This window comes from Triticum dicoccoides, chromosome 5A (assembly GCF_002162155.2).
Source record: "Triticum dicoccoides isolate Atlit2015 ecotype Zavitan chromosome 5A, WEW_v2.0, whole genome shotgun sequence".
NCBI lineage: Eukaryota > Viridiplantae > Streptophyta > Magnoliopsida > Poales > Poaceae > Triticum > Triticum dicoccoides.
This window is the reverse complement of record NC_041388.1, coordinates 56,958,402-56,986,207: the sequence shown is the minus strand read 5'-3', so window position 1 is coordinate 56,986,207 and position 27,806 is coordinate 56,958,402. Positions and strand designations below refer to the sequence as shown.

General features: G+C 50.5%; 1 long non-coding RNA gene and 1 pseudogene across 1 annotated transcript in view; one reads left to right on the top strand and one right to left on the bottom strand.

The window, feature by feature from the left end:
* Positions 1-11,813, bottom strand: part of LOC119296980 — a 14,172-nt gene extending 2,359 nt beyond the window's left edge. The window contains exon 1 of the long non-coding RNA XR_005145475.1: positions 11,736-11,813. This is a non-coding gene — a long non-coding RNA (uncharacterized LOC119296980). The remainder of the gene's footprint in view (positions 1-11,735) is intronic.
* A 10,685-nt stretch (positions 11,814-22,498) lies between these two features.
* LOC119299184 lies at positions 22,499-23,519 on the top strand (annotated as a pseudogene).
* Positions 23,520-27,806: the final 4,287 nt, after the last annotated feature.

Genomic DNA, 27,806 nt, shown 5'->3' with positions numbered 1-27,806 from the left:
TGCTTGCGATGAGGCTGTGATGCTAGTGATGAGGCTTTGATGCTAGTGATGATGCTTGTGATGCTAGTGATGAGGCTAGTGATGCTTGCGATGAGGCTGTGATGCTAGTGATGATGCTTGTGATGCTTGCGATGAGGCTCTGATGCTATTGATGAGGCTCTGATGCTTGTGATGCTAGTGATGAGGCTAGTTGCTAGCGATGAGGCTGTGATGCTAGTGATGCTTGTCATGTCTGTAATAATCCATATTTGAGTATGTTGGAGTACGCTGTTTGTGTGGAGTATGTCTAACTCCACTTGTATGTGTAACTCCATTTAAAATTTTACCCCATTTGATTTTGCACTTTTACACCAAGTATTTTTACTCCATGTACTTTTTTACTCCATACTCCATTTGTATGTGTATATTTCTACCACTCCATTTCTACTACTCCATTTGTATGATCATTCTCTGATAGGAGAGTAGTGAATTAGAGAAGAGTATGTGTCATAATCCATGGTCCTTTAGTTTTAATTAATTAAAGAAAAGGACTTGTTGTTGTTGCTGCTATTAAAGAGAGGAATATGAGAGGAAAGGAGTGGAATAGAAGAGAGAGGAGTGGAGTGGAATAGGAGAGGAGAGGAAAAAGGTTAATTTAATTTTAACACAAAAGGTTTAATTTAGTAACAAAAAAGGTTGAATTTAAGTTTAATTAACAGAAAGGTTGAATTTGATTTTAATTAACTAAAAATGTTTAATTTTGATTTAACTAAAAGAAAAGGTTTAATTTCCAATTAATTAAAATTATCTAAGAAGAGGAGAGGATAAGATAAGAGAAGAGAGGAGAGACAAGAAGAGAGAAAGAAGAGATAAGAAGAGAGAAGAGAGCAAGAAGATGCTCCTACAGAAGAGGAGTAGAAAGTTTCAGTTAATTAATTGAAACTACTCCTACAAAGAAGATACTGAGATTTTCAGAGCACGTTGGTAACAACCTGAACATTGCTAACACTGATTTTCATTGACGGAAGCAAAGAATGGTCATGTAGACATTCAGAAGTTAGGAAATTCTACCCCACGGTGTATACAAACAACAAGGAAGTGTTCATATGGCACATTCAGGTGGAAAGATTATTGTTCAGACAAGAGCAAGCAGGAGTACACTTGCTACACTTGATATTGATGCTACTGTGCAAAAGTAATTGCTACTGTAAATACAGATGTTAACAAATGGAGTAATTCAGTTAACAAGCAAGAGTAGTGTTAACAAATGTGCTCACTAAATGGAGCATAAAATCTTTGACAGCAGCCATTAACTAAATGTGCTCACTAAACTGTCTTCTTCTTCTTTCACATCATAATTTTTGTGCATTTCAATTAAACCAAATGGGCGTACTCCAAACTGTTATTGTCACAGTGTCATCCTGACTGGTTGTTGTCAGTAGACCAGATAAGAGAAGAGAGCAAGAAGAGAAGAGAAAATGCACAATTCTTTGATTTTACCAGTAGTTCAACTACACAGTAGTTTTACCAACAGTTGTTTGAATTTGATTTCACTAGAAGTACTCCATGAGTACAAAACTTGCCATGCTTGATTTAGAAAATGGAGTTTACCAGTACAAACTCTTACTCTCGATCTCTGAAACCGGGCCGCAGCGAGCGGGGCCAGAGTAGATTTTGATTTGCGTAATACTCAACTATGTTTTGATCTACACTCTTGATCTCTGAAATACGCAAGGCTATGTCGTTGCCGAATAGCCGATCGAGCCAAGAACCTGAGCTGAAGAACACACGCACGCGAGAGAGAGGAAAGTCTTTTTGTGCCGCAGCTAACAGCGCAGCGTTTTCTGTTTCATTCCTTTTTCCCCTTATTCCTGGTACAACCGAAAGCCTAGCTAACAAACCCCGGCCAGCCCGTCGTGATCCGGATTGATCGCGCCATCCCACGACCTCCTTCTCACAAACGTGCCACGCTGACCGGGTTTACAGAAAAAACCAACAAAGGGAAAAATGAGATCGTGCTTAGACCACATCCCAACTACGTACATGCTTAACATCAGTGCATGCGTGCAAAATTTAAAACAGAAACTGGCCCTAGCGGCCGGACGGAGAGCTTATTCTAACATATCTCCCCCTAAGCTTGACGTCCACTGATCTCCATAACGCCCAACCTTTGACGCATTTCAGTGAACTGAACCCTTCCAAGAGATTTCATCAGAACATCTGCCAGCTACTCTTGTGTCCGCACATAATCAACTTCCACTTGCCCAGTTTCCATGCTATCACGGATGAAGTGGAACTTCACATCTATGTGCTTACTTCGATCATGATGAACTGGATTTTTGGCTAGTGCAATGGCTGATTTGTTGTCCACCAACAGTCTGAACTTGGTTGCTTCCTGGCCTTGCATCTCGCCTAGGAGATGGCTCAACCAGATCCCTTGTTGGGTTGCTACTGCTGCTACGTACTCTGCTTCACAGGAGCTAATTGCCACAATTTTCTGCTTCTGTGAAGCCCAGCTGATCGGATTGTCTCCAAGGAAGAAGACCTGACCCGATGTGCTCTTGCGGTCGCTTATGTCGCCGGTGTGGTCGCTGTCACTGTACCCGAGCAGAGTTGCAGTCCCACCACGCGTGTAACGACAGCCATAATGCCTCGTCCTTTGAATGTAGCGCAGGATTTGCTTGACTGCCGCCCAATGGTTTGAGCTCCGATTCTTCATGAACCGACTCACAATCCCCACAGAATGAGCAATGTCAGGACAAGTGTGTACGAGGTACCGAAGACTTCCAATTATGCTGCGATACAGAGTTGCATCAACGGCCTTTGCACCATCATCCTTCTTGAGTTTCAGTCTGCATTCCATGGGAGTATGACAACTATTGCAGTCGCTCATTCCTGCCTGCTCAAGGATCTTTCCTGCATATGCTTGCTGACAAAGTGTGATCTCCCCCTTCCCTTGTACCACTTCAATGCCCAGATAATAGCTGAGGGGGCCAAGATCACTCATCTTGAAAAGATGTTGCATCTGCGCCTTAAATTCAAAGATTGCAGCCATGTCCGTTCCCGTGATGATCAGATCATCTACATAGACACCCACTAACAGATAGGACTGGGCGTCGCCTCGCCGGTAGACGGCATGCTCCAGTGGGCTCCGGACAGACTTGAGGTTCAACAACGTCTTATCTAGCTTCGAATACCAAGCACGTGGAGCCTGCTTCAGGCCATACAAGGCCTTTTTCAGCCGCAGTACCTTCTGCTCTTGGCCATCAACCACATATCCCGGCGGCTCGGCCACATACACCTCTTCACTGAGATCGCCATTGAGAAAGGCCGACTTCACGTCCATATGATGGACTTCCCATCCGTGATGAGCAGCAAGAGCAAGTAGAAGGCGCACTGTTTCCATCCGCACCACTGGAGCAAATACCTCATCATAATCCACCCCTTGGCGCTGTGAAAAACCTCGAGCAACCAGCCGAGCTTTGTGTTTGATAACATTGCCCGCCGGATCCCGTTTCACTTTGTAGACCCACTTCAAACCAATCGGTTGATGACCCCGCGGCAGTGAGCTTAGTTCCCAAGTGGTGTTGTCGACGATACACTGCATCTCGTCGTCCATGGCTTTCTTCCATGCTGGGTCGCCCAACGCATCGTCAATGCCAGAGGGCTCCTCGGTGCTGAGAAGACAGCGCTCCATCGCCTCACGCACGGCCTCCCCCTCGGTCTCATCAAGGATACAGGAGAGGCGCCGGTAGCGAAGAGGTCTAGTGTCCGTGTCCCGGCCCTCCTCGTCATGCGAGGGAGGCGTGGCCCAGCGGATCGCTCCGTCGATCGCCGGCGAACACGATTCAGTGCGTGGCGTGCCAGCCGCGGGAGTTGCAGGCCCAGGTGTTGATGTAGAGGGTTCCTGCTCCTCGGCCCGCGTGATACATGCAGCGGCTCCCCCCGTGTCCAGCTCGTGCACCCTGCGGTCCGTGGTGTAAACCACGGTGAAAGTTGAGGATGATGCGGGTGCTGCAGCTGGTGAGGGCGCACCTGACGAGCTCCATGACCAAGGCCTATTTTCTTCAAAAAAACACATCACGCGTTACCTGAACTTTTTTCGACACTGGGTCGTAGACACGGTAGGCTTTGGAGCCTTCTTCATAACCAACAAAGGTCATCGGAATTGAGCGATCTGAGAACTTGGTGATGTTGGGCCCGTTCTTCTTCACGTGAGCAGTGCAACCGAAGGTTCGCAGGTGCTGTACACTCGGCTTGCGACCATGCCAAGCTTCGTAGGGAGTGACACCCTCCAAGCTTCTGGTGGGCGCCCTGTTCAGCAGATAAACGGCTGTCTTAACAGCCTCCGCCCAGAAGTATGACGGCACACCCATGCTCTTCAGCAAGCACCGTGCCATCTCAACCACAGTTTGATTTCTTCTGTCGACCACCCCATTTTGTTGTGGTGAGTATGGTGTTGTGGTGTAATGCTTGACGCCAATGCCTTCACAGTACTCCTTGAATTCACCGGAGTTGAACTCACCCCCTGTCACACCCTCGATGCGACTATATCTCCCACGTGTTGAGGCACGACTTAGAGGCATAATCGCATTTAAGGCATATGTCGCAAGTTAGGCAATCTTCACAACATCCCATGTAATAATATAGATAATAAAAGGGGAGATAACATAGTTGGCTTACACTCGCCACGTCAATTAAAGTGCATAAATAACATTACATCATCAAAACACTCATGGCCCGACTACGGCGCCAAAATAAAAGATAACCCAACATGCGACACGGTCCCGATCACCCCCAACTGGGCACCACTACTGATCATCGGGGAAAGACACGTAGTATCGTTGAGAGTCCTCGTCGAACTCCCACTTGAGCTCAAGCGCGTCCCCTGGAGCGGAATCATCAGGCCCTGCATCTGGTTTAATAGTAATCTGTGAGCCACAGGGACTCAGCAATCTCGCACCCTCAAGACTATTTAAGCTTAATAGGAAAGGCAAGGTAAATATGTGGAGCTGCAGCAAGCGACTAGCATATATGGTGGCTATCCTGTTCGCAAAATAGAGCGAGAAGAGGAGGCAAAGCGCGAGCGAGAAACTAGAGAACAACCTGCGCAAGCATTACTCCAACACCGTGTTCACTTCCCGGACTCCGCCGAGAAGAGACCATCACGGTAACTCACACTGTTGATTCATTTTAATTAAGTTAAGGTTCAAGTTTTCTACAACCGGACATTAACAAATTCCCATCTACCCATAACCGCGGGCACGGCTTTCAAAAGTTCAAATCCCTGCAGGGGAGTCCCAACTTAGCCCATGACAAGCTCTCACGGTCAACGAAGGAATAGACCTCCTCCCGAGACGTTCCGATCAGACTCGGTATCCCGGTTCTTCAAGACACTTCGATAGGTTAAAACAACTCCAGCAACACCACCCAGATGCGCCAACAAATCCCGATAGGAGCTGCACATATCTCGTTCTCAGGGCACACCGGATGAGCAAGACGTCGGGTAGGCCAGCCCAGAGTTGCCCCTGGTAGCCCCGGACATCGCTCGGTTGGACCAACACTCAGAGGAACACTGGTCCGGGGGGGGGGGCTAAATAAGATGACCCTCGGACTCCGGAAACCCAAGGGGAAAAAAGGCTAGGTGGCAAATGGTAAAACCAAGGTTGGGCATTGCTGGAAAAGCTTTAATCAAGGTGAACTATCAAGGGGTTCCCATTATCACCCAACCGCGTAAGAAACGCAAAATCCGGGAACATAACACCGATATGACGGAAACTAGGGCGGCAAGAGTGGAACAAAACACTAGGTGAGAGGCCGAGCCTTCCACCCTTTACCAAGTATATAGATGCATTAAGATAACAAGATAATATAATGATAGCCCAACAAGTAAATAATGTTCCAACAAGGAACGGTCTCCAATCTTCACCTGCAACTAGCAATGCTATAAGAGGGGCTGAGCAAAGCGGTAACATAGTCAATCAACGGTTTGCTAGGACATGGTGGGTTAGAGGCTGAACATGGCAATTTGGGAGGCATGAAAACAAGTGGTAGGCATCGTAGCATTGGCATAGCAAAACAGCGAGCATCTAGCAAAGCAAAGATAGTAGTGATTTCGAGGGTATGATCATCTTGCCTGCAAAGTTGTCAGAGTTGACTGGATCCTCGAAACCAAACTCAATGGGCTCCTCGTTAGCGAACTCGTCTCCCGGCTCTACCCGAACAAGACAAACAAGCAACAAGGACACAATCAACCATGTGCAAAGCTCAAACAATATGATGCAAGGATGATATGCTATGCGGGATGCGATGCAGGATGCATATGCAAGATGTGACAAGGAATGCATGAACCTGGCCTCAACTTGGAAATACAAGTGTTCCACTGGAAAGATGAGATGAAATCGCTTGAAAACGATATAAAGAACACTGGAATCGGAGCTACGGTTTGGAAATGACAAGCAATTCAAATATGACCACGTTTTGCGATTTACAGCAAGTAGCCATCTAAATGCAACAAGATGAACATGCCACAGCACCCAAACATGACAACAAAATACATGGCAGAAATCCATTCAAGATGCTTAACAAAAGTCTAGCACTAAGCTACGGCCAAATCATCCATTAACAGGTTCAAACAAGCATGGAAAAAATGCATTTGACAAACAGATTCAGACTTAGTGAAATTAACACTTGTCTGGAATTTCAGATCATATAGCACTCTTCGGAGCAACAAAACTACATTCTACAGGACCTGAACATGGCAAAGTAAAGCATGGCATGGAGCTATTCAAAGAGCTTAACAAAAGTCCCTTAGTAACCTTGAGCCAAAAGGGATCAGAAAATACAATTGCAAGCATGTGAACATGGCAAAAACATAATCAGATCACAGACTTAGTGAAAACTGGAGCATGCTGAAACAGATATCAAGTATGCATGTTTACGAGCTCGATGCACTCACTACGGAGCAAGTCATGACCATCTAAGCATACACCCATCAAGAATACACAAAATGCAAGCTATACATGGCAAGAACAATAGCATAGCATGCACGGATCAACTACAACATCATCGGCAAAATCGCTAACAAGTAGACAATCTGCCCATATTCACAAAATGACAAAAGTAGAGCTCGATTGACTCAAGCTAGGGTGCTCCATAATTGCAAACAAAGACATGGATGGATATAGCACTACAAGATTAACAAAACACCCTTACTGATCATCCTCAAAAGAGGCACGGATCACTAGGAAACAACATGAACATATGGCCATATGAGATATACAGGTCAAGGACTTAGTGGAAATGCTAAGTCCCTGAAATCAGCATTACCAAGTGCCTCACTTTGCAAGCTTGTGCTAGTCACCACACACATCACAAAAATACATGGGTTGCACCTATGGAAAGATGGCAAAACCCTTAACAAAACATATGTAGAGCTCATGGGCATATCATGCACACAATAATCATGGAAAAAATGACAAATATCTAAATGGAGCAGCAGATCTGACAATTATCTCAAGTAGCCCTCTTCTAACAACATTTCGGTCATCAAGATGAACTCAAATGAAAATGACGCAATGAGATGAAATGATGTACTCTCTGAGGTGAACATTTTTATATGCTATATGCCCAAAACGGAGCTACGGATGAGGAGTTACGGCATGATGAACATGGCAATATGAACTAGGGTTTCGGGAGAAAGTTACGGCATGATGAACATGGCAATATGAACTAGGGTTTCGGGAGAAAGTCAACCCAAACAGGATCTAGATCCAGATCCGGACGGCACGGATTACGAGGTTCGCCGGGGTACTGTAGCTCGCCGGAGTTGGTGTCGCCGGATCCGGCCGGAGCTGAACTTGGCGCCGGCGAGGAGAGGACGGAGGGCGTCGGAGTGGGGCGGCACTGCGGAGGCGGCACGGCGGCCGGGCGGCGCGGCGGCCGGGCGGCGCGGCGGCCGGGCGAGGCGGCGGCGGCCGGCGACGGCGACCACGGCGGCCGGTGTCGAAGGGCGGCGAGGTGGCTCGGCCGCCGGAGCGCGGGGAGAAGAAGATCCGGGCGGCGCGACGAGGAAGGAGGGCGGCGGCAGGCGCGGGCTCGCGGGGGCCCTCCCTGGGCCGAGCGAGCCGGCGCGGCGGGAGCCCCCGGCGGGACACGTGGCGCTTCCTGACAGGCCGGGTGCGGTGGCGGAATTTCGTCCGCTAGGACACGGACATGTCCGGCGGCGGCGGGGATTTTTAGGGTTTGAGGAGAGGGGAACGAGACTTTTCGGAGGGGGTCTTTATATAGGCATAGAGGGAGCTAGGAGAGTCCAAATGAGGTGCGGTTTGCGGCCACGCGATCGTGATCGAACGCTCTAGATGATGGAGAGGGTTTTGGTGGGTTTTGGGCCAAATTGGAGGGGTGTTGGGCTGCAACACACACGAGGCCTTTTCGGTCCCTCGGTTAACCGTTGGAGTATCAAACGAAGTCCAAATGACACGAAACTTGACAGGCGGTCTACCGGTAGTAAACCAAGGCCGCTTGGCAAGTCCAGGTCCAATCCGGAAATGTTTAATCCCCACACACAAAATAAAGATAGAAATGACCACCAGAGGAGAACGAAGCGCCGGAATGCAAAACGGACAACAGGGAAAATGCTTGAATGCATGAGATGAACACGTATGCAAATGCAATGCACATGATGACATGATATTAGATGCATGACAATGAGAACAACACACGGAGACAAAAACCCGAACCCGAGAAAATAAAATAACTTAAGGCCGGAAACGGCAAGAGTTGGAGTACATATTGGGTAAATCACATCCGGGGTGTTACACCCCCTCTATCCGAATAGAATGCACGAAGCTTGCACTTCCCTTCTGCCTCAGCCATGATCTGAACTTTTCTGAAACGATCAAACGCTTCGTCTTTTGACTTGAGGAGCTCGAGCCACATGTATCGACTGTAATCGTCAACTACCAGAAGAAAATACTTGCTGCCACCTGGTGTTGTTGGCGTGATTGGGCCACACAGATCCGCGTGGACAAGCTCGAGCCCTTTCTCAGCTCGGTATGTCGCAACCTGAGGAAAAGGAGCCCTGTGTTGCTTGCCAAGGGCACAACCATCGCAATATTCCTGCACATGATCGATGGGTGGCATTCCTCTCACCATCTGCTTGCTGGACATGGTCTTGAGAGCACGGAAATGAAGATGTCCCATCCTCGCATGCCATCGCCAGGTTTGGTCCTCCCCTTGAGACAGTAAGCAAGCCGGTGTGTCAATTGTGAGTACTGCTGTGTAGAGGCGACAGCTTGAGCGGCGAACACGAGCTAGCATGCCCCGGCCTGCATCAAGAATTGTCATTAGCCCCTCTCCTATCTGAATCTTGCACCCTCCTTCATCCAGCTGTTCGACAGAGATTATGTTACTACGAAGAGATGGTATGAAGTACACCTCCGACAGAGCCCTTTGCTTTCCTAAATGTCCTCTGAATACAACTGATCCCCTGCCACAGAATGCAACATGCGAGCCATCTCCAAATTTGACTGTGCCCTGCACGGTCTCATCGAGTGTTGCAAACATGCATCTCTCTCATGTCATATGGCTAGTTGCCCCAGTATCAAAATACCAGACGCCAGGCGGCGAGATCTCAGGACGTACTTTCTCCTCATTCAGATGAACTTGCTGGGGTGCAACTTTACTGGTGGTGACACAAGTGGAGACCACGACCATCATTAGCCCCTCGTTGTGCTCGTCCACCTGACGGACAAGATGTGCCTGCCCTTGTTTCCCCTGTTCGTCTTCATCCTTGATCCTAGTTCGGCAGTCCTTTTTCCAGTGTCCTGACTTCTTGCAGTAGTAACACTTGCCCTTTTTCTTCCCGTCGGAGCCACCGGAGCCGCCCGTGCCCGTGCTGCCCGGCGCCGTCTTGCCGCCGCCCTGAGGTTTGGGCTTGGCCAGCGACTTGTTTTTGTCGCCGCCCACACCGGATGACGACCCGCCACCGCCACCCTGTCTCTCTCGGGCAAGCCACTCCTCACGGGTGAGGAGGAGGCGACCACCGGCCTGCGTGGTGTCGTCAAGATCATAATTATCCTCACAGGCAGAGAGGCGTCCGATGAGTTCTTCAATGGACATGGTCTTCAGATCGATCAAAGACTCGATCGCCATGGCCATTGGGCGGTACCGCCGCGGCACCACGCGGAGGAACTTCTGGACCGCCTTGTGCTCGATGACGGGGTCGCCGTACAGCTCCAGATCGGCAACGAGGACGGAGAGCCGCAGCCTGAAGTCCTCGATGGACTCCCCGTCCTTGAAACGGAGATCCTCGAACTCCCGCCGGCGCACCTGTGCCTTGGCCTCGCGGGCGCGCTCGCTGCCCATCCGCATGGTCTTGATGGTCTCCCATGCCTTCTTCGCCGTGTCCTTCGCGGCCAGCACACGCAGCATCTCCAGCGGGACGCCGGTGAGGACAATCTGCAGCGCGCGCCGGTCGTCATTCTCGTCGGCGGCGGCGGCGGTCACCGCGGACCAGACGCGGGCGACCTGCAGCTTGACTTGCATCACGAGTGCCCACTCCTGATAGTTCGTGCGCGTGAGCATCATGGACGCCCCCGACTCCTCTCGCACGATGCGCTCCACCATGTGGTACTCGCCGCTGCCGCCGGTGGTCAGCCGCGCCACAGGCGCTGCGCTCGGCGGCGACTTGGTTCCGTCCTTCTTCCCGGCCTTGCCCTTCTCTGAATCGCTATCCGACATGGATCGCCGCGGATCGGACACCGCCGGCCACCGGAGAATGGATCGAACACCACGGCTCTGATGCCAATTGTCGTTGCCGAATAGCCGATCGAGCCAAGAACCTGAGCTGAAGAACACACGCACGCGAGAGAGAGGAAAGTCTTTTTGTGCCGCAGCTAACAGCGCAGCGTTTTCTGTTTGATTCCTTTTTCCCCTTATTCCTGGTACAACCGAAAGCCTAGCTAACAAACCCCGGCCAGCCCGTTGTGATCTGGATTGATCGCGCCATCCCATGACCTCCTTCTCACAAACGTGCCACGCTGACCGGGTTTACAGAAAAAACCAACAAAGGGAAAAATGAGATCGTGCTTAGACCACGTCCCAACTACGTACATGCTGCATACTAACATCAGTGCATGCGTGCAAAATTTAAAATAGAAACTGGCCCTAGCGGCCGGACGGAGAGCTTATTCTAACAGGCTACAGCGAGAACGTAGCTCACTTCAACTAAACTTATTTAGCTACTGAAGAAATAAGCAGCGACTGAAGCAACTGAACTGCACTTATTTAACTACTCAAAATACCCCAGACACGTCGAAGTAATAAGGAGGAGTAGCAAGCAGTGACTGAAACTGCAGATACGTCGAGGTTAACATTGACAAACTACTTGTACAGTATTGCAAGAATATGAGCTTCTGTATTTGAATGTGCAAATACTGAATCAAAGAACTACTCCTACTTGTTGTTCAATGGCTACTCCACATAGGAAAATCTGCTTTCTCACAAGTCCATAGCAGAGCACCAATGGCTGCAACTTGATAAGTAAACATAACACAGTCGCAATGTAACAGAAACAAAATAGACGGCCTGGCTAAATCAAACAAGTACTCCATGCCAACGGATTTTGGGGAAACAAGGAAGGACTTGTTACCTGATTAGTCCCACCTCGCTCACGATTTTGATTTGTTTCTAAATCCAACTATTGCAAGAACTACTCTACTGAATCAGAGTTGCAGACTGAGTGACGGGCTCACCGAGGTACTCCTGCCACAACGGTTGTAGGCGCTCTCCTGCTACAGTTGTCGTAGGAGTCGTCGTTGAGCTCGGCGTCGCCCTCCTACTCTAGTTGCTTGCCCCGCCACCGGCTTCAGCTGCTCATCCCGCCAACAGCTGCTCCAGCTGCTCGTCCCATTGCCGCCGCCAGCTAGCTGGTCCTCCACCGCATCCATATCTGTCGACTGGGTCGAGAGGGAACTCCATCTCCCACCGCTGCTCCGGCCCCGCTCCAGGCCCGCCGCTCCGCTGTTCCGGCGCCTCTCCAGATCCGCCGCTCGGTCGCGGCTCCACGTCCACGCCTCCATTGCCCAAATCCCGCTCTGGTGCTGCTACACAACCACACGTCCGTCGCCTAGAAGCTTGTCGCCGGCACAAAAAGATTCACTTTTTTGTTGACCTTCGGGGTGTGAGTGGAGGCGGGGTGGTGGGGAGAAAGGGGTGGTGGAACAGGCCGGCGACGGGGAGAGGGAGAGGCCGGCGACGAGGAGAGGAAGAGGGCGGCGACGAGGAGAGGGAGAGGTCGGTGACAGAGGGGAGAGGGAGAGGCCGCGACAGAGGGGAGAGGGATTGGGAGAGCAGCGACGGGGAGCGTCGGTGTCAAAACCGGTGGATCTCGGGTAGGGGGTACCGAACTGTGCGTCTAGGCGGATGGTAATAGGAAGCAGGGGACACAATGTTTTACCCAGGTTCGGGCCCTCTTGATGGAGGTAAAACCCTATGTCCTGCTTGATTAATATTGATGATATGGATAGTACAAGAGTAGATCTACCACGAGATCAGAGAGGCTAAACCCTAGAAGCTAGCCTATGATATGATTGTATGTTCCGTCCTACAGACTAAAACCCTCCAGTTTATATAGACACCGGAGAGGGCTAGGGTTACACAGAGTCGGTTACAATGGTAGGAGATCTACATATCCGTATCGCCAAGCTTTCCTTCCACGTTAAGGAAAGTCCCTTCTGGACACGGAACGAAGTCTTCAATCTTGTATCTTCATAGTCCAGGAGTCCGGCCGAAGGTATAGTCCGGCTATCCGGACACCCTCTAATCCAGGACTCCCTCAGTAGCCCTGAACCAGGCTTCAATGACGACGAGTCCGGCGCGCAGATTGTTTTCGGCATTGCAAGGCGGGTTCCTCCTCCAAGTACTTCATAAAAGATTTTGAACACAAAGGTAGCGTCCGGCTCTGCAAAATAAGTTTCCACATATTGCCATAGAGAGAATAATATTTACACAAATCTAATCTGCTAACGTGTTCCGTAGCATGACATCACACCACGGCCAAGTCTTTATTCGAATCGTTTTACTGTCCCACCTCAGCGCATTTAGCGAGGCGGTTTCCTTGGCACGTCTTGTCAAAGCAGAGATCGTGTCCCCTTATTCCGGGATTCTCATCAATACGGCGTGGGTAACCCAACCGCGCCATTGATTATGGCGCTGGGGAGATAAGCGTGTTTTACCAAGCTGGTGGGGACGCATAGTCGCGTCCGCCCATATAAGGGGATAACGATCCACCTTTTCATCCACGCCTTCTTCCTCCTTTGCCTATCCATTTCCACGTACTCGAGCTCCAGCGCCCAAGTCCGCACACCCCAGCTCAACCTTCTCCGGCCATGTCCGGAGTGGGAGGCAAGTGGATGGTCTCCTCCGTCACGGAGGGACACATCAAAAAACTGCGGAAGGCCGGATAATTGTCTAACGACATTGCGCACCGGCTTCCCGAAGAGAGGCAGCTCATCCTCATCCCTAGGCCCCATGAGAGGGTGGTGTTCCTCCCCCATTTCCTCCGCGGACTGGGCTTCCCTCTCCACCCATTTGTCTGAGGGCTCATGTTTACTATGGCCTGGATTTCCACGATCTGGCTCTGAACTTTGTCCTCAACATCTCGGCGTTTATCGTCGTGTGCGAGGCTTTCTTCTGCATCCGCCCCCATTTTGGCCTATGGCTCAAGACTTTCAATGTCAAGCCGAAGGTGGTGCGCGGCACCCAGGCGGAGTGCAGAGGCGCCATGGTGGGCAAGATGCCCAACGTCCTATGGCTCGAGGGCTCCTTCGTGGAGACCCTAAAGGGGTGGCAATCGGGGTGGTTTTACATCACCGAGCCGCGCGACCCTGAATGGGTCGCAACCCCCGAGTTCCGATCCGGACCCCCTACGCGGCTCACCTCCTGGAAAGAGACGGGCCTATCGTGGGGTAAAAAAGGAGGGCTGACCGGACTCCAAACATGCGTCCAAACCCTGGTGGACAAGAAGCTCAAACTTGTCAACGTAGTCCAGGTTATGCTCATCCGTCGGATCCTCCCGTGTCAACAACGGGCTTTCAACCTGTGGGAGTTCGACCAGGCGCGGCACTGAAATCTGAGCAGGCTCTTCGACATGACGTACGAAGATGCATGGAAGATGCTTTTCAAGGGCGCTGAGGCCCCCGCATCCGCTACCGAGGATCGCGGATTCAGCATGCAGCGTCACGCTCGTGCGGTAAGCTGTTTTTACCTTTTACAGGGTATTAGTTTTTCATAGTTTGACTCCATGCAGGATCTAAGCTCCCTTACCTTTGACAGGATTGGCAGGAGACGTCCGGACAGATCAACTGTCCGGCTCCTTTGCCCGAAGGCCCAGCGGACGCTCGCTTGGCGAAGCTGCTGGTTCCGGCATCCTATGTGGTGCCGGAGAAGAAGGCCAAGAAGAAGGCCATGGGGACTCGAAAGAGTGCCCGGCGCTAGGAGGTGTCGGATTCATCATCCGATGACTCCAAGACGCACTCCTCCCATGAAGACGAGGAGGAGGAATAAGAGACCTCTCCCCCTCCAGCGGGAGGAGGGAAGAAAAGGAAGGCCGCCCCAACTGGGGAGGCCGAAGGGTCCAAGAAGGGGAAGACCCTTCCTCCAGACTACTCCACCAACGCCGACGATGGCGAAGAGGAGTGGCCGCACAGGGCCAAGCCCCTGGCGAGATCGTAAGTATTCGGACACCAGAGCAATTCATAGTGTTCCTTTCTTGCATAGCTCCTCCTTACGCCGAATATGACTATGCAGTCCGCCCAAGGCCGGGCTCGATGAGTCATCGAGCGGCTCCCTGGATTCGTCGGACGTGAATTCACTTCCGCCCGCTACCTCCCCCACCCTACGGACGACGCCGAGGTGCTATCCCAACAGGTTCCAAGCCAGGAGGAGGTGGTCCTGGAGGCACCGCAAGGCGACCTCCCGGACTCCAGGCGCAAAGGGGATAAAACCCCCAAGGGCCCCGAGTCCGGCCTTGAGCCGGACACCGCGCCGGAACCTTCAATGGTTCCAGACTCCGGTAGGCAGCCTCCTTCCAAGAGGAGCAAGCCTACTGAGCCAGTGACCTCCGTCCAATCGGAGGCACCGGATAATTTGTTGGAGGTGCTTAAAGGCGCCTCCATCGACGAGGAGCACCGCACTATTATGAGTGCGGTGATCCAGAAGGTTCAGTCTGCCAAGAGCAAACTGACTGAAGCATGTGTCAGCCTTCTAACAGGCTTTGAGGTAAGTAAAGAATATGTAAAAATATTACCGCATAGACAGTAGCCCCTGATGCTCTGTTCGGCGTTCGAAAAGAAAAGCCGAATAGAGGATCTAATAACATTCGCAGGAGTCTAACATAATCAAGTCAATATGCGTATGCAGGCTTCGCTGCTGGCCTCCGCCGCACTGACTGCGAAGGTGGATACGCTGAAGCAAAACCTCGCGCGGTCCAAGAACGAGCTCGGTCGTGCCAAGAGGCAACTCGAGGAGAAGGTAAGTAATACCTTGCGCAAGTATATAGAGAAGATGTGGTTGCAAAAAATGATAGGATCAACGTGCTATTATAGGGGCCAAGACCGAGGTGGTAACCCTTAAGAAAGTGTTGTCCGAGGCCGAAAACAGAGCGGCCGCAGAGCGCACAGAGAGAGGGAAGCAGGAGGCGCGGGTGGAGGAGGTGCAGAAAGAGCTCCAGGCTCTCGTGAAAAAACACGAGAGTTTGGAGCTTGACTCAAAGACGCAAGCGTCCGAGCTTGCGGCAGCCCTCGAAAGCATGAAGTCTGCCAAGGCCGAAGCCCAGAAAGCCCTCCAAGAAATTGAAGCGTTGAAGAAGATAGCGGCGGGTAAGGCATTCATTATGCAAAGCAAGCATGTGAAAGTGAATTACTTGTTACTTACCCGAGTCCGGAGCTCTCCAGGAGCATTCGTAGATTTGCCCCATAGTGCGTCTGATGCGGCCGCCTACTACCGATCCGAGGAGGGGATCTCGATGGAGAAGGTGTTCTGGTCTCAGTATGCTGAGGCCGGACACCTGGTGCCTTTGAGCGACCAGCTGAAGCAAATGGTCGAGCTCCACAAGGTGGTCGAACAGGCCATAAAGGGCCTCGTAGTTCGACTTTGGCCTGTAGAGGCTCTGCCTGGGAGCTATTTCGGGCTGGTGAGGCGGCTGGTGGATGCCTGTCCACGGCTTGAAGTAATCAAGCGCTCCGTCTGCATCGAAGGTGCCCGTAGGGCGCTTGCCCGTGCCAAAGTGCACTGGGGCAAGATGGATGCGGAGAAGCTGGTGAAGGACGGGCCGCCGCCGGGCAAGGAGCATCGCGTCCCGGAAGCGTATTATGAGGGCGTCCTGAAGGGTGCCTGCCTTATAGCGGATGAATGCTCCAAAGATGTAATTTTTGAGTAAACTCGCATTTGTGATCCTGTACGCTAAAAACTTGTTCATGTGCGCTAAGCAACGCTTTTGAATTTAAAATATTACCTTCTGTGCGGCCGTTTATCAAATTTGAGAGATGGCGAGTCGTCGGCTTCTGCCCCCATGCCACGAGTGCTGGGGTGTTCGGGATAAACATGAGCGCTCTTTTTCCCATTCTTGGATCCTTCGAGGGAGGCGCTCAACACAACGAACAAGGCAATCGGACTATAATGCTTGAACACTCTCACTTAGCCATAGAATTCTATAATTTTAAATTTCGGCGAAGCCCCTAGTGTTCGGAAGACCGAGTTCGGGGCGCTATCCACGCCTAGGCCGGACAAAGCCGACTCCTCGCTCTAAGCGGCATAAGTCTTTAGGGACACGAAAACCTCTCGAATAGCGACCAGCTCTCGCCTCATCATGACGGTCAGTTTTAGCTTTCTCTACTGAGGTGCTTAGCCCAGCTCAACTGGGGCACAATCGCAATAGTTCTCCTAGTGCTACCTTAGCCGATATAACGGAACGTAAGGTACCAAAACATAGGAGCCGGGCAAACCCAACTATTGACCCAAGACATGATTCGGAGCTGATGCATATAATGCTATAAGTTCGGGGTGCCGCACTTGTGAAAGTGTTCGGACTTCTCACACCATATTGTGGGGTACTTAAGCCCCTGGCGTATTGGCCGTACCAAAGTGTACGGGTGCAACATGTCATTAATGAACATATATTCGTAAAAAAGTGTAATGCAATAATAGACGGAAGCTATGCATTGTTTATTTAAAAAAGTTGCAATCAAAGCAGAACGATACAAATAGTGCAATAAGCAAAAGATGGGACTATTTAACATGTCCTTTCCAGGGGCGAGCTGCGGAATGTTATGTGAAACAGGTATACTGCTCGTTATAGAGACCACCTTAGAGTTCCATAGTGCGGCGTAGCTTTCTGCTTCCCTGGTTGTATCGTTTGTGCAGCAATTGTACTGCCGGACAAGCCTTCCGAAGAATGGAGTCCTGAAAATAAGAGAAAATTAAGAAATCGGCAGCCCCTAGTGCGGTTTAAGCCGTGTTTCGGGCGTGCCGTGATGGTGCCCCTCCCCCTGTGCCCATGGTATTTCCAGAGTGTAGTTATGTACGCGCAACACTGGTTTCGCAAGTTCGCGAGGGCTGGGGTTGGGGCCGCATTGCTACGCTTGCTCGGAACGTGCCAGGCGGTCTTGTTGTAGGTTACTCCGGGCGCGCTTGACGGTGTCCAGATAATGGCCGGACTGGAGAATTGTATTGAGAGGCTGCTTTGTACTTCCGCTGCGATAGCCGCCGTATGCTCCTCTGTTCGGAGAGAGCGTTCGATGTTTCCATTGACTGTGATGACTCCTCGAGGGCCTGGCATCTTGAGCTTGAGGTATGCGTAGTGCGGCACCGCATTGAACTTGGCAAATGCGGTTCGTCCGAGCAGTGCGTGATAGCCACTTCGGAACGGGACTATGTCGAAGATTAACTCCTCGCTTCAGAAATTATCCGGAGATCCGAAGACCACTTCAAGTGTAACTAAGCCTGTACAGTTGGCCTCTACACCTGGTATGACGCCTTTAAAGGTCGTTTTAGTGGGTTTAATCCTCGAGGGATCGATGCCCATTTTCCGCACTGTATCTTGGTAAAGCAGGTTCAGGCTGCTGCCGCCGTCCATAAGGACTCTAGTGAGGTGAAATCCGTCAATAATTGGGTCTAGAACCAATGCGGCGAATCCGCCATGACGGATGCTAGTGGGGTGGTCCCTTAGATCAAAAGTGATCGGGCAGGAAGACCATGGGTTGAACTTTGGGGCGACTGGTTCCATCGCGTATACGTCCCTTAGCGCACGCTTCCGCTCCCTCTTGGGGACGTGGGTTGCGTATATCATGTTCACCGCCCGCACTTGTGGGGGAAAACCTTTCTGTCCACTGTTGTTCTGCGGCCGGGGATCCTCCTCGTCATCGCTATGCAGCCCCTTGTCTCTGCTTTCGGCATTTAACTTGCCTGTCTGCTTGAACACCCAACAATCCCTGTTGGTGTGATTGGCTGGTTTTTCGGGGGTGCCATGTATTTGGCATGAGCGGTCGACTATTCGGTCCAAACTGGACGGGTCCGGAGTATTTCTTTTGAATGGCTTTTTCTGCTGACCGGGTTTAGAGCCTCTGAATCCGGCATTAACTGTCGTATCCTCAGCATTATCACCGTTAATGCGGCGCTTTTGCTTGTTGCGACGTGACCTGCCACTGCTGTCCTTGGTATCCGAATTACCAGGGCTCTTGGTCATGTTATTGCTACGAGCTAGCCAGTTGTCTTCTCCCATGCAAAAGCGGGTCATAAGTGTCGTGAGGGCTGCCATAGATTTCGGCTTTTCCTGTCCTAGGTGCCGTGCAAGCCACTCGTCGCGGATGTTATGCTTGAAGGCTGCTAGGGCCTCTGCGTCCGGACAGTCGACGATTTGATTTTTCTTGGTTAGGAACCGTGTCCAGAATTGTCTGGCCGATTCCTCTAGCTGCTGAATTATGTGGCTAAGGTCATCGGCGTCTGGTGGTCGCACATAAGTGCCCTGGAAATTGTCGAGGAATGCGGTTTCCAGGTCCTCCCAACAACCAATTGATTCTGCTGGCAAGCTGTTAAGCCAATGCCGAGCTGGTCCTTTAAGCTTGAGTGGGAGGTATTTGATGGCGTGTAGGTCATCACCGCGGGCCATGTGGATATGAAGGAGATAGTCCTCGATCCATACCACAGGATCTGTTGTGCCATCGTATGATTCGATATTCACGGGTTTGAAACCCTCGGAGATTTGATGATCCATTACTTCATCTTTGAAGCATAGTGGGTGTGCGGCGCCTCTGTATTGGGCTATATCACGACGCAACTCAAACAAGCTTTGTCTACTGTGTTCGGCCCGGCCGGATTTACTGTATCCGGAGTGACGATTACCGTCTCGTGCCGTGGGGCGCCCACGCGATCCGTAGATCGATCTTGTTTGCCTTGCCTTGTCCTCCAATATATCTCGCAGGTCTGGCGCATTTTCCCGTGCCTTGGTATTTTTTGAGCGGTGCCGGGGTGCGGCTTGAGTGGAGGGCCAGGAGGCCTCTCTGTCGCGGCCACGGGGTGGCCGGTCGGCCGCATCATGCGCTGGTGATGTAGGTTTAGGTGCTTCCTCCTCTAATCGGGGTAGCAACCTGCGCTTTGGGTAGCTCTTGGAGGGGCGTTCGAGTTCATACTCTTCGGCCGCAAGGACTTCAGTCCATCTGTCGGCTAGCAAATCTTGATCAGCTCTAAGCTGTTCCTGTTTTTTCTTGAGGCTGCTCGCCGTGGCCATAAGCCTGCATTTGAAACGCTCTTGTTCGACGGGATCCTCCGGCACAACAAATTCGTCGTCGTCAAGGCTTGCCTCATCTTCGGAGGGAGGCATATAATTATCATCCTCGACCTCTCTGTCTGCCGCTCTCTCACGAGGGCTGGCTTCTCCATCCTCCTGTGCTGAATCTTACTGGAGGTGGTTGTCTTCGGCATTGTCCGGGGTGTTATTATCTCCCGTGCCGGAATCACCATTTTTGCTTTGGCGGGATTTAGAGCGGCGCTGCTGACGCCGGCGCTTAGGCTACTTCTTGGAGGGGTCATCCTCCGCTGTTCCATCGCCATTGCCTTCTTTTGGGGTGTCCATCATGTATATATCATACGACGAGGTGGCTTTCCAGTGCCCTATAGGCGCTGGTTCTTGATCGTCTCCTGCATCGGCGTCCATACCGTCGATGTTTTCGGAGTCGAAGTCGAGCATGTCGGTTAAATCGTCGACAGTGGCTACGAAGTGGGTGGTGGGTGGGCTTTGAATTTCTTCATCATCTGCATCCCAACCTTGCTGACCATAGTCCGGCCAGGGCTCTCCTGATAAAGAGAGAGACTTTAGTGAATTCGGAATATCGCCGAAGGGCGAGTGCTGAAAGATGTCCGCGGCGGTGAACTCCATGATCGGCGCCCAATCGGGTTCGATCGGTAGGGGCGCGGAGGGCTCGGAGTCTGGAGAGGGGTCCGGCTCCGTGGAGTCACGGGCTTCGCAGAGAATAGGGCTGGTGTTCGACTCGATCACCGTAGAGATTGCAGCCCCCGAGGCGGTGTCCAACCACCCATCCTCGATTGGCACAGTTGGCTCCGAATTAAGGGTCGGAGCTGATGCGGGTGCGGCCTCCAGGGCACTGTTCGGCGGCAGAGCTAGATCATGCACATCGTGACAGTGCGGCGCGCTCGGCTGCGGCTCGAATCCGTCGAAGATCAAGTCTCCGCGGAGGTCGGCCGTGTAGCTCAAACTTCCAAATCTGACCTGATGGCCAGGGTCGTAGCTTTCGATCTACTCCAAATGGTCAAGCGAATTGGCCCGCAGTGCAAAGCCGCCAAATACGAAGATCTGTCCGGTGAGAAAAGTCTCACCCTGGATCGCATCGTCGTTGATGATTGGAGGCCATCGGGCCTAAAAGTGACGACACAGAGGAACTCTCAATGAAATCACCAATGTCGGTGTCAAAACCGGCGAAACTCGGGTAGGGGGTCCCGAACTGTGCGTCTAGGTGGATGGTAACAGGAGGCAGGGGATATAATATTTTACCCAGGTTCGGGCCCTCTTGATGGAGGTAAAACCCTACGTCATGCTTGATTAATATTGATGATATGGATAGTACAAGAGTAGATCTACGACGAGATCAGAGAGACTAAATCCTAGAAGCTAGCCTATGGTATGATTGTATGTTCCGTCCTACGTACTAAAACCCTCCTGTTTATATAGACACCGGAGAGGGCTAGGGTTACACAGAATCGGTTACAATGGTAGGAGATCTACATATCCGTATCGCCAAGCTTGCCTTCCACGCCAAGGAAAGTCCCTTTCGGACATAGGACGAAGTCTTCAATCTTGTATCTTCATAGTCCAGGAGTCCGGCCGAAGGTATAGTCCGGCTATCCGGACACCCCCTAATTCAGCACTCCCTCAGGAAGGATTGGGAAAGCGGCGAGCGAGCTAGTGCGAGCGAGTGGGAGGGCAAAATAGGAAAATGAAAAAAAAAATATAACGAAACGAAATTTGCACTTGGGTTGCCCAACAATAATTATTTCGGAACAGAGCGAGCAGCAATCAATGGATGAGGGAAAAGCGGCGCGGCAGCGCACACACATGGCTTGGTTGGGTATATGTGGCAGCAGGGCAGGAGCAGGTTTACCACGTGCTGGGTATTGCGTACGGAGAAAACGCGTGCAACAACGTGGACGTGTATGCCCGTGCGGAACGCGGCCGACATCAAGGGATGTTAATTGGTGAGGTAAAAGCATCCCAAGTATCCGAACTTGTATGGAATGTGATGATTTAGTCTCAAACTTGTAAAATACAACTTCATCATACCTTAACTTGCACTAGATGTGATGATTTAGTCCCTGACTTATCACAGCTCGACAAGTGGCAGCCAGGTGACTTGACCGGTCTTAGTCCGCACTTTTGCAGGAAACACCCTGCCGTTGTCTCTAATTAACCCATAGATGGCAAAACTGGCTGTACTCACCACAACCCAGCCCTTGAGTGCTTATTGAGCTGACCAAATTCACGCCAATTTGCATGTACACCCGGCCGCTGACTCGGGCGGTGCTTATGCTGCCACATTGCTGCTCGATCCAAGCTTCCTATCGATGGGCAGGGCGATGCATTCATCCACTCCCATGTCTTCAAATGACACAGCAAGTTGGGCCAATTGCTGAGTTTAAGGTCTTCCTCCACGCACTACGTCGCCAGCTCCGGCAGCAGCTCCACCAGCTGCTGCACCGCACCAATGCTGACAATTATACTCCTGGCCGGCCTGTGCACGACGCAGATGTAATTGAGCAGCTCTAGCCCAACGGCCACACCGTCCTGGTGCCGCTTGTCCCGGACCAGGCGCATGGAGCCGGCCAAGAGGCTCAGGCTCGCCACCGTCTCCGGCCGGCAGCCTTTCTCTTCCATGACAGGCCGGGGACTAAGACAGTTAGATAGTGCGTGGAGGATGGAGAACTGGAGATACAGCCTTTCTCTTCCCACGTCGGCAGCCGGGCGGCGCGGCGCCGGAGGATGGAGATACGACGGCATAGACTGGTGGCCGAGCGTGGTGCGGAGGAGGTGTCCAGGAAGAGGCGGAAGCTGGAGGAGGAATCCTCCTCGACGAACGAGGAGGAGATTGAGCCGGCCAAGTACGGCGTGATGTCGGTGTGCGGCCGCCGGAGGGATATGGAGGACGCGGTGTCCGTCCGCCCCGAGTTCCTCCCCGGCCACCACTTCTTCGGGGTCTTCGACGGCCATGGGCCATAGCTGCTCGCATGTGAGTGCCTATATATCCCAGCTTCAAATAATCTATCCTTTGGATCTAGTAGCATATGTCTACGCTGAAAGGAGATCGCGCATGTGCAGCTCGCACTTTGTTTTGACTCGTGAGTATTTATCGATTGGATTGCATGTGCGTGTAGGTTGCAACGTCGTGCGGGGAGCGGATGCACGAGATCGTGGTCGAGGAGGTCGGCAGCGCCCGCTCGTCGGGGTCGGACGATGCGGAGCGGTGGATGGGTGTCATGGAGCGGAGCTTCGCGCGAATGGACGCCGAGGCCATGAGCTCAAAGGTCAAGGGCCAGTGGAGCGCCCACCTGCCGGTGCGAGCTGCAGCTGCCCAAGTGCGACCACGTCGGCTCCACGGCCGTTGTTGCCGTGGTCGGCCCTCCGCCTCGCCACCTCGTCGTCGCCAACTGCGGTGACAGCCGTGCGGACATCGGCCGCGGGAGCGCCGCCATCCCACTCTCATCCAACCACAAGGTATGCGCTCAGAACCAACCAAGTTCTTATAAGCTCTGCTGATAAAGATTTAATTGCGGGTTGTTCTAACCATAGTTTGATTCATTTTGATCAGCCGGATCGGCCCGACGAGCTGTAGCGGATCCAAGAGGCCGGAGGGTGCGCCATCTTCTGGGACAGCGCCCGCGTCTTCGACGTGCTAGCCATGTCTCGGGCCATCGGAGACAGCTACCTGAAGCCATTTGTGATACCCCGCAGGGCAGAAATTTTAGTCCTGTAACTTTGAAAACAGCATGTCCCCGGCCTATACTCCTTTTTGAGGTAGAGGCACCTGGCTGGGTTAATTAGAGAAGACGGCAGGGTGTTTCCTGCAAAAGTGCGGACGAAGACGGGTCAAGCCACCTGACTGCCACTTGTCGAGCTGTGATAGGCTGGGGACTAAATCATCACATCTAGAGCAAGTTGGGGTATGATGAAGTTGCATTTTGCAAATTTGGAACTAAATCATCACATTTCGTGCAAGTTAGGGTACTTCGGGTGCTTTTACCTCTTAATTGATAGGGGTGTCGCATTGCATGCAACAAATATTGGGATTTTTTTCTGATGGAGATCTAGCGTGGCGGCAAATATTATGAGGAAGCTCAAAACGAGATTGATCAAGTAGATGTTTTTACACCTTAACTAATCTAAACCAGCACTAACTCTAGGATGAATGCAACTAAAAACTCAACAAAACAAATACTAGATGCAAATTGCTAAAGGCTAAAAAGATATGTGCAGCAGATGAACTAATCAATTTTTGGCTTTTTGGTGGGTTATTATGGGACTGAAAAACAATCTAATCCAATAAAATTGTAAATCTCTCACCGATGATTCTGAAAACTAATAACACTTGATGTGAACTGGGGTCCCGATCTTTTAATGAAAGGCGATAACTATAATTTTTGTAGGGACTTGACCCTCACGATCTGGCTACCAATCGTACATGAAGAACTGTACATGACTAATATCCATGGCGATCGTTGAACCAACTTCATGGTGTTATCGACCGAGTCAACGGCGTGATCGACCTATCCACGAAGGATATGCAAATTGAAGAACAGGCAAGAAATAAATAGCCAAGCAATTTAAAATTGTGGAGATGCTAGTTGGAATAAAATCTTACGAGACGAAATAATTAGGTTTCGATAAGATGTTTTGACGGTGGCACTAGTCGCTACGAAGGAATGACAAATAAAAGTAGCAATCTTGTCTAAACAGACGCAGGACTCGTACATAAGTAGGATACGCAACGTCTCAGAAAGACCCGACGTTTGATTTGGTTGTTGACAAGATGTGGCCCAACGTGATTTAGGGGCACACTAATTGGTCCTTGTGTCGCTGGCTCCGCCGTATCATGGGCTCGTCTATACGCTTGTGTGATTGACGCAAACAGGTTTGCCTCCTTCCTATTGCATGGCTGTAGGTCCTTGACTGATAGTACGTGTCCCGACATGCATGGTACGATACCAATGAAGGGACGCGTGCAGTGGTGGAGCTATGCCAGATTTCCAGGGAGCGAAACACAAAATGTGAACAACTGAGAGGGCAAACAATATTTTTTTTCTTTCAACTAAGCCCTCCATTAAAAAAATCTTCAATGAATTGTGCATGGCTGCCTGCCCCCGCCCAACACTACATTAAGCTCGTCGACGTGTGCAGTTGCATGGCTTATGTAATCTTCAACATAATCTCTCGTCTATCATATCAATTCTGCAAAATGTGTCGTGTAATATTTATAGACGTATATATGATGTCTATGTCCACATCAAGGGAGGTAAGATGATCCAGCTCCAAAGAACTGTGAAAGGAAAGTGCATAATTCGAACTAAACGATATGGGCACATTCATTTGAATACATGCACATTCACATAATATATTCTTCGATGACTATTGCTAAAGTAGTTACCGCATATCTATGCTATAAATCATCAACAACAAGATGGAAACTTATGTGGCCAAGAAGCTTTGTAGCTGATGAATACTGTTGCGCGTATGACATAGGGCTTCACGTGCACCCGAACACACGCCCCTCCATCATTGTGCATTTCATAGCAACCTAATTGGATGAAATCGTGGACATTTGGCATCTATCTCGAGTTCACCATAGATGCAATCAAAACTCTTGGACAGACAAATAAATAAGACATACATATGCAACAGCAACTGAGATTCAGACAGGGTATTCAACTGTACAAGGACGATGATGACACCTTGCAGCTACGCGAATGTATTGGCCAGAAAAATACATATAATTCCAAATTAAGGCGCCAACCCTACATGCATTGAGCCATTAACAAACAAATCAATTTCCATTAACTGAGGGGGCAAACAACAATGTTTTCTTTCAACTAAGCCCTCTATCAATTATTTTCTTCAATGAATTGTGCATGGCTGGGGCCTGGGGAGCCACAGCCCCCCCCCCCCACCCACACCCACACACACTACATTAAGCTCCGTGGACGTGTGCAGTTGGATGGCTTATGTAATCTTTATCATATCAATTCTGCAAAATGTGGCGTGTAATATGTATAGACGTATCTATGATGTCTATGTCCACATCAAGGGAGGTAAGATGATCCAGCTCCAAAGAACTGTGAAAGGAAAGTGCATAATTGGAACTAAATTATGTGTGCACATTCATTTGAATACATGCACATTCACATAATATATTCTTCCATGACTATTGCTAAAGTAGTTACCGCATATCTACGCTATAAATCATCAACAACAAGATGGAAACTTATGTGGCCAAGTGTTGGGGAACGTAGTAATATCAAAAATTTCCTACGCACATACAAGATCATGGTGATGCATAGCAACGAGAGAGGAGAGTGTTGTCCACGTACCCTCGTAGACCGAAAGCGGAAGCGTTAGCACAACGTGGTTGATGTAATCGTACGTCTTCACGATCCGACCGATCAAGTACCGAACGTACGGCACCTCCGAGTTCAGCACACGTTCAGCCCGATGACGTCCCTCGAACTCCGATCCAGCCGACTGTTGAGGGAGAGTTTCGTCAGCACGACGGCGTGGTGACGATGTTGATGTTCTACTGACGCAGGGCTTCGCCTAAGCACCGCTACAGTATTATCGAGGTGGACTATGGTGAAGGGGGGCACCGCACATGGCTAAGAGATCAATGATCAATTGTTGCGTCTCTGGGGTGCCCCTTGCCCCCGTATATAAAGGAGTGGAGGAGGGGGAGGGTCGGCCCTCTCTATGGCGCGCCCTAGGGGAGTCCTACTCCCACCGGAAGTAGGATTGCCCCTTTCCTAGTAGAACTAGGAGCCCTTCCAAGTAGTAGGAGTAGGAGGGAAGGAAAGGGAAGGGAAAACGAGAAGGAAGGAAGGGGGCACCCCTCCCCCTCCCTAGTCCAATTCGGACCAGCCCATGGGAAGGGGTGCGGCCAACCTTTGAGGCATTTCTCTCCTTTCCCGTATGGCCCATTAAGGCCCAATACGAATTCCCGTAACTCCCCGGTACTTTCGAAAATACCCGAATCACTCGGAACCTTTCCGATGTTCGAATATAGTCGTCCAATATATCGATTTTTACGTCTCGACCATTTCGAGACTCCTCATCATGTCCCCGATCTCATCCGGGACTCCGAACTCCTTCGGTACATCAAAACACATAAACTCATAATATAACCGTCATCAAAACTTTAAGCGTGCGGACCTTACGCGTTCGAAAACTATGTAGACATGACCGAGACATGTCTCCGGTCAATAACCAATAGCGGAACCTGGATGCTCATATTGGCTCCCACATATTCTACAAAGATCTTTATCGGTCAGACCGCATAACAACATACGTTGTTCCTTTTGTCATCGGTATGTTACTTGCCCGAGATTCGATCGTCGGTATCTCAATACCTAGTTCAATCTCGTTACCGGCAAGTCTCTTTACTCGTTCCGTAATACATCATTCTGCAACTAACTCATTAGTTATAATGCTTGCAAGGCTTATAGTGATGTGCATTACCGAGTGGGCCCGGAGATACATCTCCGACAATCGGAGTGACAAATCCTAATCTCGAAATACGCCAACCCAACAAGTACCTTCAGAGACATCTGTAGAGCACCTTTATAATCACCCAGTTATGTTGTGACGTTTGGTAGCACACAAAGTGTTCCTTCGATAAATGGGAGTTGCATAATCTCATAGTCATAGGAACATGTATAAGTCATGAAGAAAGCAATAGCAACATACTAAACGATCGTGTGCTATGCTAACGGAATGGGTCAAGTCAATCACATCATTCTCCTAATGATGTGATCCCATTAATCAAATGACAACTCATGTCTATGGTTAGGAAACATAACCATCTTCGATTAACGAGCTAGTCAAGTAGAGGCATACTAGTGACACTCTGTTTGTCTATGTATTCACACATGTATTATGTTTCCGGTTAATACAATTCTAGCATGAATAATAAACATTTATCATGAAATAAGGAAATAAATAATAACTTTATTATTGCCTCTAGGGCATATTTCCTTCAGTATCCCACTTGCACTAGAGT